This window comes from Macaca thibetana, chromosome 14 (assembly GCF_024542745.1).
Source record: "Macaca thibetana thibetana isolate TM-01 chromosome 14, ASM2454274v1, whole genome shotgun sequence".
In the NCBI taxonomy this organism is placed as follows: domain Eukaryota; kingdom Metazoa; phylum Chordata; class Mammalia; order Primates; family Cercopithecidae; genus Macaca; species Macaca thibetana.
The window spans coordinates 9,948,108-9,960,991 of NC_065591.1; the positions used below are offsets into that span (position 1 = coordinate 9,948,108).

Consider the following 12,884-nt stretch of genomic DNA (forward strand, 5'->3'; position numbering starts at 1 on the left):
TCTCTACTAAAAATACAAAAATTAGCGAGGCATGGTGGCAGGCACTTGTAATCCCAGCTACTCGGGAGGCTGAGGCACGAGAATCGCTTGGAGGTGGAGGTTGCAGTGAGCTGAGATCGCGCCACTGCACTCCAACCTGGGCGACAGAGTGAGACTTTGTCTCAAAAAGAAAAAAAAAAGAAGAAAGTGTTGGAAAAATTAAGGAAGTCATCCTGGCTGAACTGGAGGAAGGAGGGAATTCCCTTAGGAGAAGGGTTGGGCCCTTAGAGGTCAGGGGAGGCAGGTAGGAATGGGGACAAGGGAAATTTTACCATCCCACCCTCCTAAGTGCCCTGGCAGAGGGAACTAGGAGAAGAAGCCTTCTTTTGTTGTCACTGGATTGGGGAGGTGACTTGGAGATGAGAAATCTAACAGGGGTAACTAGAACACCTCCGGAGTCAGCTGGAGTGGACCACCCGGGAAATTCCAGGGCAGGTGCTCCTCAAAAGTCTCCCTCCTCCTGTCATTGCGGGGGGCGCCTCCTTTAAGGAGCTGGAGACCCCAGGAGTAGATACAGAAAACTTGGCAGAAGTGAGAACGGTCCAGAAAGATAATCACAGAACAGACTGGACCCTGAATTTCATGGTGACCCTGTGATGTTAGGTGGGGAGGCAGGAGCAGCCTGAGCCCTGAGGCGATGTGCCTGGTCCATCCTAGGAGCTGGGGGTTCAGAGCCAAGCAGCACTCTGGGTGCAGTCACGACTGGCTTAGATGTTGCGCAGAGAGAAGGTGTTGGGCTGAGGATGGGGAGGGCTTTTTGGAACAACAGGTACTTTGGGCAAAATCAGACTCTAATGATTTTATCTTTCTCATTATGGGGAATCCACAGGGCAGAATCTGCAATGATCCAGGTCTATATCAGGCATGGTCCCATCAGGAGACAGAAACCATGTGCTGTGTTAACAGAGGAAATTTAATATAAAGAATTATTAACTAGGCATTGGAAAACTAAACATGCAAAAAAGAGAACTCTAATGGGAGAAACTTCCAGGAAGTAACACCCACCCCCAGGACTGGAGGAATAAATAAGGGACTGAAATTATGAAAACATGGAAGCCTGGAATGCAGACCTCCAAGGAGCAGACAGAGTCAGCAGGTGCTGATGTCTCCAGAGGGGTGTGATGGGGCTGGTCTGCCTGCTGGAAAAACTGCAAACTGGATCCAGCAGCTACTGCAGGAAGGAACTGCTGCTGCCATGGTGAAGAAGCTGTGTGAGGGTGATGCCCACAGGAAGCAGACAGAAAGGAGCAAGAACCTTCATCTTGTTCTAGCCTCAAAGCTGCTCTTTATTTTTATTTTTATTTTTATTTTATTTATTTATTTATTTTGAGACAGAGTTTCACTCTTGTCGCTCAGTCTGGAGTGCAATGGCACAATCTCGGCTCACCACAATCTCCACCTCCCGGGTTCAAGCGATTCTCCTGCCTCAGCCTCCCAAGTAGCTGGGATTGCAGGCATGCACCACTATGCCCGGCTAATTTTTGTTATTTTTAGTAGAGATGGGGTTTCACCATGTTGGCCATGCTGGTCTCGAACTCCTGACCTCAGGTGATTTGCCCACCTCGGCATCCTAAAGTGCTGGGATTACAGATGTGAGCCACCACGCCCGGCCAAAGTTGTTCTTTCTAACATCCCCTATTGTCAGAGCCCAGCAGGGAAACAGCAGGCAAAGCAGAAATATCTTTTGCAGAATTCCAACTCCATCATCACAGCACAGAGAGTATAGAAGGCTGGGCTGGAAGCTGGAAGACCATAACTTGAAAACTGGCAAATTCTACCCCTTTGGCTACTCTGCATTCGTGCACACCCCTCTGCATATATTTTTGGAGTTCTGTACAACAACAAAAATAACTCTGTGTCGCTACATAACAAGATGAAACTATCCTTCATACAAAGAAAGACATTCTCACTCTGTGTTAGTCTGCTCAGGCTGCCATAACAAAATGCCACAGACTGGGTGGCTTAAACAACAGCAATTTATTTTCTCAGAGTTCTGTAGGTCAGAAGTCCAAGATCAAGGTACTGTGAGGTTGATTTTTGGTGGGATGAAGCCTCTTCCTGGCTCATAGACCTTCTCACCGTGTCCTCACGTGGCCTTTCCTTGATGTGTACAAGGAGAGTGAGGTTGGGGGGCGATCCGAGTCTCTTCTTTTTCTTATAAGGACACCAGTTCTATAGGATTCGGGCTCACCCTATGACCTCATTTAACCTTGATCACCTCCCTAAAGACACCATCTTCAAATGTCTTCATTAAGAATTAGGGCTTCAGTATATGAATTTTGGGGAGACACAGTTCAATCCATGATGCACCATCCCCCCAAAATGAGAAGATGCGAAGTCCCAGCAGTCACTGGGTTCATCCTGGGAGATAAACACACCATCCGTCTTCAGGACGCGTTAGTTCCTCCTGAGTCAGTCACCATCCTTTCTGAAAATTCTACCGAAAGACTAAATCATAAAGTTAAAAATTGTAAAGCTTACATAAAATAATATGATCACATGATGTAATGATAAAATAAAAGGAGGAAGAGGAGGGGAGGAAATATGCCTCACACAGCAGGAACCCCCTTTCCCCTTGGTGTTGGGACCATTAATCCCAGTCAGCAGACTAACCCTGTCTTTTGCCTATTGATCCAGTGGCTGAGAACCCCAAAATGACCAGGTGGCCATCTCAACTTTTTTTTATTTTGAGACGGAGTTTCGCTTTTGTTGCCTAGGCTGCAGTGCAGTTGCCCAGGCTGGCGCAATCTCGGCTCACTGCAACCTCCACCACCCGGGTTCAAGCGATTCTCTTGCCTCAGCTTCTCAAGTAACTGGGATTACAGGCGTGCGCCACCATGCTCGGCTAATTTTGTATTTTTGGTAGAGATGGGGTTTCTCCATGGTGGTCAGGCTGGTCTTGAACTCCCAACCTCAGGTGATCTGCCCACCTCAGCCTCCCAAAGTGCTGGGATTACAGGCATGACCCACCGCGCCCAACCCATCTCAACTTTTGATTCAATAAAACAATGGTGTTCCCTGGGGGAGGCATTCTCTCCTTGGGAACTAAGATTTCCAAACCAGTGGGGTTCAAAGTTGCTGGGAGGGGAGAAAAAAAAATCTATGATTAGGATATTAGTTTTAATGAGAGAAGCTACTCTCATTCCATCCCTTGATTCCTGGACCACGTATTCTGACCATGGAGAAGCAACAACAACATAAATTGGTCAGTGATTCAAAGCATATCTGTCTCCTGTAGAACAGAACTCCCTCCTTTCGGGGTGTCGTCTCCCAACTGACGATGACTTACTGAAGTAAGTCTTCGCTGAGCTACTCCACCATCCCATGAAGCCAGCTGCTTCTGGGTGATGGAATATTTGATAAGACCAGAGACCCTCATGACCATAAAGCTATTGCCACACTTCTTTTGTCATGAAATGAATTCCTTGATCAGAAGCAATGTTGCACCATGATGGTGAATAAGACTCACAAAGTCCACGGGTGATGATGCTGGCAGAAGCGTTATGAGCAGGGATGGCAAACACATCTCCAAAGTTTGAGTCTCTTCCAGTGAAAACAAATCTCCATCCCCTCCATAATAGAAAGGGTTCGAGTAATCAACCTGCTACCAAGCTGCCTGGTCCCCTGGATGCACCGTATCAGGGGCTCAGTGTTGGTCTCTGCTCTTGGCAGGCTGGGCACTCAGCAGCAGTGTTACCCGGGAGCCCTGGTGCCGGGAAGTATACATTCGCTGCTGAACCCCTGCATAAGCTCCATCTCTGCCACCGTGGCCACGTTGAACATGGATACAATGAGCAAGCACTGGGCTGGCTGGGGAAAGAGGGTAACTGACATCCACAGAGAAATTCTCCTTCACCCTCTCATCATTGTGTCCACCTGGCTCTGAAGAGCTCCTCTGCAGGGGGTGCCCGCATCCACATTGGAAACCAACATCTTTGCATTCTGTGCCCATTCTCAGCGCTCCACGTATTTCCTACCCACACCGCATGTCACCATCTTTCAATTCTGTTTTTCCCAAATCCCTGACCATTCAGCTAAGCCAGGGGTTAGCAAACTTTTTCTATCAAATTTACAAATGTTTTAGGCTTTGTGGACCATTTGTTCTCTGTTGCAACTATGCAACTCTGCTGTTGTCGCATGAAAGCAGCACAAAAAGCAAATACAGGCCGGGCGCGGTGGCTCACGCCTGTAATCCCAGCACTTTGGGAGGCCGAGACGGGCGGATCACGAGGTCAGGAGATCGAGACCATCCTGGCTAACACGGTGAAACCCCGTCTCTACTAAAAAATACAAAAAACTAGCCGGGCGAGGTGGGGGGCGCCTATAGTCCCAGCTACTCGGGAGGCTGAGGCAGGAGAATGGCGTGAACCCGGGAGGCGGAGCTTGCAGTGAGCTGAGATCCGGCCACCGCACTCCAGCCTGGGTGACAGAGCGAGACTCCGTCTCAAAAAAAAAAAAAAAAAAAAAAAAAAAAAAAAAAAAAAAAAAAAAAAAAGCAAATACATGGGCGTGGCTGTGTGCCAAAAACACCTTTTATTTACAAAATCAGAGGGTGGCCAGACTTGACCTGAGGGCTATGGTTTGCCAACTTCTGAGCTAAACCATTAGCAACTGCCCGTGAATGACTGTAGATCCAGATCCTCTGTCAGTCCAAAGTGGGAGCCCTAGAGTCCTGCTTGAATATGTCTTTCAATGCCCTTCAGAGCAACCCCTGAATGAGGCTGTCTTACCACAGGCGCCCACTTCCGGTCAATGCCAGGATATGATGCAAAATCACCTATAAACCAAACTGAACAAGTCTTCTCAATCACACATCCCTAAGGCCATAGGTGGGGATCAGAGTGTCAAAGGAGTCTGAGCCATCTGTTCCTGCAACTTACCTGTGCCTGAGCACATTCCCGCTTGAGGATAGATTGCTGCTGCACCGGCTGACCTCAGGGCTTGGTGGGTCTGATAACACCCAATTTCCACTGGACACTTTGGATACTGAGGTGTTCAGGGAGATCTCACCTCCAGGACTGGGGCCCTCATTCCCCAACTGCCAAGATGGTTCACAGCTGAGTCACCCTCTGGCCCTGGCCTTCAGCAGCAGGGAGCTGCCTCACCAACAGATGTGACCCCACCCTGGAGGAAGCCTGCTTCCAATGGCTCGTCAAAGTAGGGGTGCAATGGCTTAGCTCTCTTGCCTGAATCTGGGATATCACTGAAGAGCTAACCCAGTTCCAGAGCTCCCCAGGGAATTAGCTAGCCCTCTGTTGTAACTTCATCATAGTTCAACATTTCCGTCTTCACAATTCCATCTCCTTCACTCCCTTATGGGTGTTATGTCCAAGAGTATTTCCCAATAAACCCCTTGCCCACAAATCTTCACCTCCAGGTATGTTTCATGGAAACCCAACCTTCTGAAACAGATGCTCAGGCCATTGATGTCCAGTGCTCAGTCCCTACCAGGACACAGCTGTAAGCCAGGAACTGTTTCTTGTTTTTTTGTTCGTTTGTTTTAGTTTTTGTTTTTTGAGATGGAGTTTCTTTCTTGTTGCCCAAGCTGAAGTACAATGGCGCAATCTTGACTCACCGCAACCTCTGCCTCCCAGGGTCAAGCGATTCTCCTACCTCAGCCTCCAGAGTAGCTGGAATTACAGGCATGCGTCACCACGCCCTGCTAAATTTTTTTTGTATTTTTAGTAGAAACAGGATTTCTTTATGGTGATCAGGTTGGTCTCAAACTCCCGACCTCAAGTGATCCGCTCACCTCGGCCTCCCAAAGTGCTGGGATTATAGGCGTGAGCCACCATGCCCAACCCAGGAACTGTTTCTGTAAAGGAGAATACTCTGTTGCAGAAGAGGACATGGACTTGCATCAGAACCCTGGAGGCCTGCACAGTGATCCTCTTCCTGACACTTGCCAGCAGCCCATGCTTGACAACAGCATCCCTGTCCACAAGCACATTCTGAGCATCATCAGTCTGTGGAGTCACAAGGCCCAAAGGAAGAGCACTTGCTGTGCAGGCTGGACTGGCTGCACAGTCTTCTCTTGATTTGGTCCCCACTCAAAACTGGCACCTACTGCATTATTATTATTGAGGGAGTGGGTTTGTTATTGAGGGAGTGGGTTTGTTATTGAGGGAGTGAGTTTGCCCCCTCCTGCCCTTTCTCGCTCACTCTTTGCCCTTATTCCATGTTATGACGCAGCAAGAAGGCCCTTGCCATATGCTGGCCCCTTGATCTTGGACTTTCCAGCCTCCAGAACCGTAAGCCAATACATTTCTGATCAAATGGGTTGGAGTAAAACTCTCAAATGTGATGTATGCAAACCTCCCTTATTTTTGTGGTAGATGGTCCAGATTCAGCAACATATCCTTCACCTTGAAGGGGATATCTTGACATGCTTCAGGTCATTGGTGCCCCATAAACCTCCCTGAGGTGACAGACCCATGAATTTTTATGGGGTTCATTTCCCCCATCTCATTTTCATTTGTCTTACTAATGTACATGAAAAGTACTTGCTACTTCTTGCTCCTCAGGCCCTGTCTTGGTCCATTTTGTGCTGTTAAAACAGAATCCCACAGACTGGATAATTCATAATGATCAGAAATGTATTGACTTATGATTCTGGAGGCTGGAAAGCCTGAGATCAAGGGACCAGCATCTGGGAAGGGCCTTCTTGCTGCATCTTAACATGGTAGAAGATCAAAGAGAGAGAGAGAGAGAGGGCAAGAAAGGGCGAACTCACCCCCTCAATAACAAACCCACTCTCTCAATAACAGCATTAGCCCATTCATGAGGATGGGGCCCTCATGACCTAAACACCTCTTAAAGGTCTCACCTCCCAATACCATCCCAGTGGCAATTAAATTTTGACATGAGCTTTGGAGGGCATAGACATTGAGATCATAGCAGGCCCAATCAGCATAATGTTTCCCAAGTCATGTTCTGTGGAATGCAGAGAACAAGATCTCTGCCAACTACACTGTGGCAGAAAGTGGAAGGGTTGACGTGGCCCTGAGGCAAGACTGTGAAGGTGACAGATAAAAGCAAACAGATTTTGGTGGTCCTTGAAAACTGCTATAGAGAAAAAATACCTGGATGAGTCAAAAGCTGCATAGCAGGTGCCGGGGTGTGCTGTTTTGCTCCAGGGAAGATACTGCACCTAGAGCTGCAGCTGCAGCTGGAGTCACCACCTGGCTACGTTTGCAGCAACACGCAGTCCTCCAGGACCGAGGACCCTTCCACCTTCTGCACAGATCAAACAGACATGTGAATGGGCTGTGCTAGGAATCACCTCCCCTGCCACCCTCACGTCTTTCCCGGCTGTGTAATCTCAGAGCAGCTGCCCAGGAATCTGCATTGCTCTGACTTCCTAGCCCAGAGGGAGGGGAAACTCCAGGGGCTCCCACATGGCCCTTCCTATCTTCATGGCTCTTTCTTTGCAGGTCAGAGAGCCCAAGTGGAGATTCTGCCTGTTGCCAGGAACGCCTACTCCAACTGTACATTCAGGAACTGGGGAAATAAGCATGGGGTAAGTTCATGGACCTGATGGGTCCAAGGTGATTAAAATTTGGGCCCAAAACTCCATTTATCACTGGACCACCATGACTGCTACCTTAACTGTGGTCTACAGTAAATAAAAGAGAAAAGGGGCCGGGCATGGTGGCTCACACCTGTAATCCCAGCACTTCAGAAGGTCAAAGCGGGCAAATCACTTGAGGTCAGGAGTTTGAGACCAGCCTGGCCAGCATGGTGAAACCCTGTCTTTACTAAAAATACAAAAATTAGCCGGGCGTGATAGTGGGCACCTGTCATCCCAGCTACTCGGGAGGCTGAGGCAGGAGAATCACTTGAACCCAGGAAGTGGAGTTTGCAGTGAGCCGAGATCACGCCATTGCACTCCAGCCTTAGCCATAGAGTGAGACTCTGTCTCAAAAAAAAAAAAAAAAAAAGGGAGAAAAAGAAGAGAGAAAGACTCCACCATACAGCAGACAGTGTAAGACTATGTATCGAAGAAAAGGAAAGAACCAATATGGGGTTTGTTTGTTTGTTTGTTTTTGAAATGGAGTTTCACTCTTCCACCCAGGCTGGAGTGCAGTGGCACGATCTCTGCTCATTGCAACCTCCACCTTCCGGATTCAAGTGATTCTCTTGCCTCAGCCTCCCAAGTAGCTGAGATGACAGGCGCCTGCCACCACGCCCAGCTAATTTTTGTATTTTTAGTAGAGACGGGGTTTCATCATGTTGGCCAGGCTGTTCTCGATCTCATGACCTGGCGATCTGCCCACCTCGGCCTCCAAAGTGCTGGGAGTACAGGCATGAGCCACCGCGCCCGGCCTTATATGGGTTTTCATGTTTAAAAATCTTAGCTGGGGCTGGGCATGGTGGCTCATATCTGTAATCCCAGCATTTTGGGAGGCCAAGACAAAAGAATCAACATAGTGAAACCCCTCCTCTACAAAAAATGTAAACATTAGGCAGGCATGGTGGTGCACGCTTGTGGTCCCAGCTACTTGGGAGGCTGAAGTGGGAGGATCACCTGAACCCAGGGAGGTCCAGGTTGCAGTAAGGCAAAGACTGCATCACTGAACTCCATCCTGGGCAACAGAATAAGACCCTGACTCCAAGAAAAAGAAAAAAAAAAAACAAACAAACCTAGCTGGACCCCTGGAAAAGCCTTGTTTTCCATCTGGCTGCTACAACCATTGGGGAATTTTAAGATGCTGATGCAGGCCCCTCCGCTGCTCTCACCCCAGATCAATTCATCAGGATCCCTGGAGTGGGGTCTGAGCATCGGTAGACTTGCGATTCCAATGAGCTGCTGCGGTTGGGAACCTCAGCTGGGGACGAATCATGGATGGAAATAGACGCCGGAAGCCTGACCCACTGCTGCAGAGACAGAGTGGCAGAAAGGAGGGCGTCTATTGCCGCTCTAAAAATAAGTCCTAGGAAATTCAAAAGCCCCTGGGAAAAGACACACTGCTGCCCCGGCCCTCTGGGGCACAGGCGTCCGAGGCACTCGCAGCTACTTTGGATCAGGAATATTCGATGACTCTGCAGCGGAGACCCCTCGGGTCTGAGGCCCCTTGGAGGGGGATGCTTAGGCCCCGGGAATTCCTGAGCAACTGCTGAGACTTCACAGCCCAGAGCTGAAAGCCCCCTGCAGATTCGCTGAGAGGGAGAAGCTTAGAGGGCAGAGCAGGACACCGCCGGAACTGCGGAGAGTCAAGGATGCAGCTCTGAAAAGGGCCTGCTGGAGGAGTGGGAAACTCACCAAAATTAAGAGCCTTTGAATAAGCAGGATGAGCACGAGGAGGGGGAGGGGCGGGGAGCCCTAGGTAAGGGCTACGGGAGTGATGTCACTGCAAACGTTAAGTGACCCAAGAAGAAAACTGTCCCCCCGCTGCTCTCAGAGGAAGCTGTGAGCCTGGGTGGATACGGGCGGCAGGGGACACAGTTTGCCTCTTATTGGGCAATTTCCACCAGTGGAGTTTCAATTCCTGGGTCATGGACTCTCGTCTCCTGGTGAAGTGCAACATCATTCCTCTTGTCGCTGGTGCATTCTGCCTGCATCCTTGCTCCAGCTAAGCCAGCTCCTCTAGGCCTGTGGCTGCCCACCACAGTGGGCTCTGGGCTGGACTCTGGACCATGCGTTGCTGGGTTTGCTGCTGTGATGATGGAGATGCTGCTTTTGTCTGTCTGATGTTTATACTTTGTGGGTGTGGAGTGTGATAGGAACATCTCATATGTGCCAGGGACTGGCTCTTTGGAAAAGTCAGTGCAGGTTAGAAACATAGACTGTGGCCGGGCAAAGTGGCTCATGCCTGTAATCTCAGCACTTTGGGAGGCCAAGGTGGGCAGATCACTTGATTTGAGGTCAGGAGTTCGAGATCAGCCTGGCCAACATGGTGAAACCCCATCTTTACTAAAAATACAAACATTAGCCGGGCGTGGTGGTGCATGCCTGTAGTCCCGGCTATTCAGGAGACTGAGGCACGGGAATTGCTTGAACACTGGAGACAGAGGTTGCAGTGAGCCGAGATCATGCCACTGCACTCCAGGACTGTATCGAGTTCACTCCAAAAGTGGAGAAGAGCCATCCAGGCTGCAACTGCCACCAAGGGAAGCCAGATTGCAGCCAAGTGGGGCCCCCCAGCTAAGGCCGAGCATGATAAGACACTGCAGAGGAAGGGGTCTTGACTTGAATTCATCTGGGCTTTACCTTAGAAGGAGAAGGGTATTGCATTTTTGGACTTTAATCATGGGGGCTCCTATTTACATTGCAGCTGTCTTATGTTGCAGGTTTTGATGTGGTTCTCAATGTTCAAACCCCACTGAGAGTTACATTACACAGTGTTGTTTGACCTAATTTGAGACAGGAAATGGAATAGGAAATGAATTTTCTTCCTAGGGTGTCACACAGCTGTAGCCGTTAGGAATGTCTCTGGATGCAATGAACGGAAAATCTACATACCAGAGGCTGAAGCAGTAAGAGGCAGCAGCATGGGTATGGGCCATTCTGGGTTTGGGGAAATAGTTCAGAGATGTTATCCAGGAGCCACATCCACTTTTATTGGCCTTTTATTGGGAAGAAAGGAGTGTTCCTCTCATCAAGAAGGAAAGTGTTTCCCAGAAGCACCCCCTCCTCCTCACAGCTCTTCATATCTCTTTGGCTAGAACCACATCACACAGCCACCCCCAGTTGCAACAGAGACTGGGAAGGTGAGTATCAGACGGAAATCCTATTGTCAGGACCCGGGTTGAGCATGCTGCCTCCCCACACGAAACCAGGCCTCTGTTGGCAAGAAAGATACAAGATCACCGGCCACTGTGGTTCTTGACATGCTGTGTTGTCATCTTACAAAAACTGACAAGGGCCAGGTGTGGTGGCACACATCTGTAATCCCAACATCTTGGAGGCTGAGGCAAGTGGATCACTTGAGGCCAGGACTTTGACACTAGCCTGGGTGACATAGCAAGACCCCCATCTCTACAAAAAATAAAAATAAAAGATTTAATTAAAAAAAAATAGCTGGGCATAGTGTCATGCACCTGCAGTCCTAGCTACTCAGGAGGCTGAGGCTGAGGAACTCCTGAGCCCTGAGTTCAAGGCTGCAGTGAGCTGATTGCTCCACTGCACTCCCTCCTAGGTGACACAGCTAGACCCAGTCTCTTTTAAAAATGACAACAACAACAACAAAAAAAGTTACAAAGAATTCGACAATTTAAAAATACAGCCCAAGGTAACCTACAGAATGGGAAGAAATATTTGCAAATCATGTATCTGGTAAGAGATTAATATCCAGAATATAGAAATAACTCCTGCACTCAACGACAACACAAAAATCCAGAACTTAGAAAGTGTTCAAAGGGGACTAGGCGTAGTAGTTCATGCCTGTAATCCTAACACTTTGGGAGGCTGAGGCAAGAGGATCACCTGAGGTCAGCAGTTTGAGACCAGCCTGGCCAATACAGCAAAACCCTGTCTCTACTAAAAATACAAAAAAATTAGCTGAGCATGGTGGCAGGCACCTGTAATCCCAATTACTTGGGAGGCGAAGGAAGGAGAATCTCCTGAACCCGGGGGGCAGAGGTTGCAGCGAGTCGAGATCGTGCCACTTCACTCCAGCCTGGGCTAAAGAGCGAAGCTCCATCAAAAAAAAAAAAAAAAACAGAAAGAAAGTGTGCAAAGGACTTAAATAAAAATTTATCCTGGCTGGGTACGGCCGGGCACAACTACTCAGGAGGCCAAGGCAAAAGAATCACTTGAACCCTGGAGGCAGAGGTTGCAGTGAGCCAAGACTGTGTCACTGCACTCCAGCCTGGGCAACAGAGCAAGACCCTGTCTCTAAAAAAGAGAGAGAGGCTGAATGCGGAGACTCACGCCTATAATCCCAGCACTTTGCGGGGCCAAGGCAGGTGGATCACCTGAGGTCAGGAGTTCGAGACGAACCAGACCAACATGGTGAAACCCTGTCTCTACTAAAAATACAAAAATTAGCCAGGCATGATGGCACATGTCTGTAATCCCAACTACTCAGGAGGCTGAGGCAGGAGAATGACTTGAACCCGGGAGGTGGAGGTTGCAGTGAGCTGAGATCAGGCCACTGCACTCCAGCCTGGGCAACAGAGTGAGACTCTGTCTCAAAAAAAAAAAAAAAGAATTAGGGACAGGGTCAAGTCCGTCCATTCTGGCCGCAGTGTCCAACTTCAGGGACAGTAGGTGGCTTCTGGAGCACAGAGCCAGAGGCTGCAGTGGGGCCAGGCATGGCACCCCGTGTTCAATGGTGGCAGTGGCCGACCGCTCCTGTGGCCTGACTTTGCCTCGGGTTCTGGGAGCCGCACCCTGTTTCTGTGGTTCTCCAGCCTTCCTGGTACCTCCAGAATCCCTTCCAGCCCCCAAGGATAAGGTTATGTGCCCCAATCTCACGTGCTCCCTGGAACCACTTCCCTCGCAGCCTCATCAGCTAAGGTCTTTGTCCCCACACCACACGAGCACCCACTGAGGGCAGAGACCAAGCTTCATCTTGTCCACTCCTCTATCCCTGGGCCCAGCTCCAGCCTTACACATAGAGAAAGTTCTCATTGTCAATGAACGCCTGACTCTTTGGAAACAGAAACAGAACCAGGAAAGGACTGATCCAAAGTCCACTGCAGAGATTGAGCTCCCCCAGCCCCAACAAGGCCCCGCACTGCAGAGGCCTAGGGAACAACCCCAGAAGGGAAATCAGGAACCAGCCTGGGAATGGAATGTCCTAGATCTGCCTGAGATCAGGACCCTCATTCCCTTCCCAGCATGCAGTGACCTGCAAGAGTCACACAGAAGAGCGAGTCCTGGGACCATTCTCCCTCCTACA

At 49.4% G+C, this 12,884-nt stretch overlaps 1 protein-coding gene across 7 annotated transcripts in view; it reads left to right on the forward strand.

Moving 5' to 3' along the window:
* TRMT112 (tRNA methyltransferase activator subunit 11-2) overlaps positions 1-12,884 on the forward strand; it is a 347,607-nt gene that overhangs the window by 253,318 nt on the left and 81,405 nt on the right. The window contains exon 1 of one of the 7 annotated variants that reach the window (XM_050757366.1): positions 2,169-2,172. The exons of 5 other annotated variants lie outside the window; for them this stretch is intronic. The gene's annotated coding sequence lies outside the window, so the exon portion shown is untranslated. Of the gene's footprint in view, positions 1-2,168; positions 2,173-5,059; positions 5,064-12,884 lie in introns of those variants that run through there. One more of the 7 variants, XM_050757367.1, reaches the window with a different exon arrangement.